The following is a 3,675-nucleotide window of genomic DNA, read 5'->3' on the forward strand; positions in this document are numbered from 1 at the left end:
CAAGGCCTTTGTCTAGCACTGAGAGGGGCCGAGAGAGATCCAAGGGTACCCATTCTGCCCTTTAAGAATGTATAGTCTAACTGACCAGATTAGACACAGACGGTAGCAGTGATGCAGCCTCAGTGACTTTTTGGATAAAAGGAAGAATTTTTTGACAGCGAGGATTATTAAACAAAGGAATAGGCTGCCAAGGAGGCAAAATCGCATCTCAGAAGGAATGTGAGGATGGAGGGGCTCATCAGACGCGTTACGGCCTTGAGGGGATCCCTCGAAGTCTGGTGATCCACTTATCTTGGGCATGTCTCAACTCCCTTCATTCCCCTTTCATCTGCCAACCACGGTTATTCAAGGCCTGGCTCCAAAGCGATAACAAAATTAGTCTCATGCTAACAGCGTTTTAAATTGCTGCTGTCTCCTGGGTATTTCAGGATGGGTTACACATCCTCACCCGAGAGGCCCAGGGACATGTCATGACTGGTCTCACATCTCACAAGCCTGGGGTGGTGTTTGTGTGTGTGCACGCGCGCGCACCGTGGCGGGAGGAAGGGTGTGCATATGCAGAGTACCAGGGGGAAGGAAGGTGTGAGGACCAGAGCCTTTTCCTATCAGGCCAGTGGTGGGTGCGAATCTATTACATACGCTGCTCATCTAAAACTTCAACACAACTATAGCCCAGGAGGAAGGAGAGAAGTGGAGTGGGAAGGGAAGGGCGGGGGGAGGTTTGACAGAGGGAGGGTAAAAGGCGGGATCACACCTATGGAGCATATGACCAGGGTACAAGTCAAATCTGTGAAGCGTAGAACATAGATGTTTTGGCACAATAATCAAGTAAATGAAGTGAAAGCTATGATGATTGGTTTGATGTAACCACGTCAGATTGTATAAAAAAAAAAAATCAGCACATTGTACCCCACATATGCATGAATGTATTCATGATCTATGTGTATTTGACTTAATAAAAAAAAAAAATAAAACTTCAACAAACAGAAGGGCCCCTTTACCAGGTGGCTACTAGCAGTGCAGGGAGAAGTTCCTGAAGCAGCTAGAGGCTCTTTATGGGGCCCACCAATTTGGCCTGTTACCCTGCAGGGCCCCCCAGCCCCACCTTCACCCCCACAGGCAAGAGTCCCTGCAAACTGAATTCTCAAGGTGCTCCAACTCCAGCCGGCTCTGAACCCAGCTTTCCCCTTCTACTCCACCCCTCCACCCACACAGCTGAGGTCACCGGCCCAGCCTCTTTTGCAACTTTCCCAAGCAGGAGAGGGAGAGGAAAACTCAGAGGGAAGTAACCTGGCCTCAGCAAACTCTTTTTTTGCTCCAAAGTCTTTTTTCCGTGACTCAGCCAAGACTGTTTCTCTAAGAAGAGATCTCCAGACTGGGAGAGATCCCCTGCCTGCCCTCCCAGGCCAAGTTCTGTACCGCCACGAAGGTAAGTGCCCTGGAAGTCTTTCTCAGTCTTTCTGTCTCGGTTCCAGCAGCCCAGGGATCTATCAGGGAGTTTGGGTGGTGGAGCGGAGTCAAGGGGTGCAGGGATGAGGACTAGAATCTGACAGCTGCAAGGTTTAGATCTAGTCCAGAAAACCCCACCCTACAGCAAGAAAGGACTTCCGTGCCTGCCCGGGGAGCTGGGGCCCGGCTCGGGGACCCAGGCAGGACTCAGCTGCCGGCTCAGTCAGAAGAGGGCAGTGCTGCTCTCTGGATCCTGAAGGGATGGCTACAAACTAGAGCTTTTCAGGTAGGCTGTGTTCTGTGGGCACCCAGAGTATCCCAGGATACCTTCTGGGATAGAGCTATGTCAGCCAAAGAGTCTTTGCCCCTGGAGCGGGAAATTCTTCCTCTTGCTCTAAATCATAATGCTTCTCCAGAAGCAGGGCTGCAATGCTAGGGGAGCCAAGGAACAGAGGTGGACAGATCTGGGTTCCAGACCCACCTTGCCATTAACTAGCTGTTCTCAACTTAGGAATCCACTGGGCTATAATGGCGTTTTGTAAACTGCAAGTGCTCTGTAATTGCTAGGCATTATGCATCAATAAAAATAATTTCTTAGGGCTTACAGATCAATCCCCCACCACAAAGGTCCCAGGAAGATAGTCACTTGTCTGTATCCTCAGACCTACCCAGTGCTGGTGCATACCACATAGTAGGTGTGCACCACATGGCCTGGGTGGAGGGAGGGATGGATGGACAGACAGAGGGACAGGTGGCTGGATGGCTATCTATGGAAGCCTCTACGATCCCAGCATCAGCAGGCTCTTTGGGGAAAATACAGAGAGGTATGAGGTCTGGCCCCACCCTGCAGGCACGGACAGCTTACTTGGGGAGACAGGACTAATACCTTCAGAAACCTTGAAAAACAAGAGTGCTGAACTGTGGGTACACGTCCCAGACGAGCAGGTCTGGACCTGTTAGGATTTAGCGGGGTGGTGTTGTGAGTGATGTGAGTTGTGAGAGTGTTCTTGGGAGACAACAAAGGCTTGCGCTCCCTAGAAAACCTCTTTTCACAGACAATAAAGATTATAAGTCCCATTATTTTTCAGGGTGGTTATATTTATTTTCCAAAGTATGGGATCTGGAAGGGCAGATGCTAAAAAGTGGGGCAAGAAGCCAGGTAAGATAGTGTGATGGGGGCCGGGAGGCCATGCCTGCTTCAGAATTCTCACCTGCCCCTCCCTGTCAGCAGAAATGACTCCTCACCTGACACAAATGAAGCAGAAGTGTGTGTGTGGGTCCAGGCTGGGCCCAGTGGGGAGGGAGAGAAGGGAAGTGAGAAGATGAGCGCACAGCAGGTCAAAGAGTTCCTGTGGGACTGACTGGCCAGGTCCTGGGCTGGCAACAACTCAGCCTGTCTCTCTGTGCAGACACTCAGCTGCACTGCAGCTTTGGCAAATGGGCAGGGCCAAGGCTCAGGGCTTAGAAGAGCTGCCAGGCAAGAGCAGGAGAAGGGTTGGTCACACCCAGTGGAGAGTGGGTCGCCGCAGGTTATACTCCAAGCGGACCTGGTCTGGCTGAAGGCAGCATTCAATCCTGCATTTCCAATCCTCCTTTAAACTATTACTTAACAGAGAAGAATGACTCAGTCGGGCCTCTAGGAGGATGCCCTGGTTTGAAGTATGAGTCAGCTAAGGGAGTGGGAGGAAGCTTAAAATGACAGTCACAGCCAAATACCAGCAGAGAGAACACGGGAAGGGACTCCAGCCACCATGTGAGATCTGCATATGCCTTCTGGGTGAGCCAGCCTGTGTCTACCCCCAAGCTGACACCCTTTGCCACTCACCCAGTACTAGTCACTCACTTGCTGCTGCTGCTGCTGGTCCTGGACTACTTTTAAACAGCAGCCTTAGCACATTCCTGTCCCCATGGGAGTGGGGCAGGGCAATCTGCAGTGGCAGCACACTTTGAGGGCACATCCGGGGGATTCAGGGTGGTGTGGGCTGGGGCAGCTCAAAGCTAAAGCTGAGACAAGTTACAAGGATCTGAGGAGAGATCCAAAGAGAAGGCTTCTAACCTCAGAAGGGTTGGCACATGGCAGAGGAATTGAGTAGGGCAAAGAAGCTCCATGTGGCAGGTCTGGTCCCATCTTTCCATGGATGTGGAAGAGGGGACTCTGGCACTGGCTAGACTGCATTAATTGACCTTTGAGGCCCCAGCAGTAGGGTGCTGGTACAGGCTTCACAC

The 3,675-nt window shown here is 51.5% G+C and overlaps 1 protein-coding gene across 1 annotated transcript in view; it reads left to right on the plus strand.

The window, feature by feature from the left end:
• Positions 1-1,326: 1,326 nt before the first annotated feature.
• The window catches only part of RAB7B (RAB7B, member RAS oncogene family), a 24,819-nt gene continuing 22,470 nt past the window's right edge, over positions 1,327-3,675 (plus strand). Inside the window, exon 1 of the mRNA XM_003792218.3 lies at positions 1,327-1,429. The gene's annotated coding sequence lies outside the window, so the exon portion shown is untranslated. The remainder of the gene's footprint in view (positions 1,430-3,675) is intronic.

The sequence above is a fragment of the Otolemur garnettii genome, unplaced genomic scaffold (genome assembly GCF_000181295.1).
Source record: "Otolemur garnettii isolate 467f Iridium unplaced genomic scaffold, OtoGar3 scaffold00055, whole genome shotgun sequence".
NCBI lineage: Eukaryota > Metazoa > Chordata > Mammalia > Primates > Galagidae > Otolemur > Otolemur garnettii.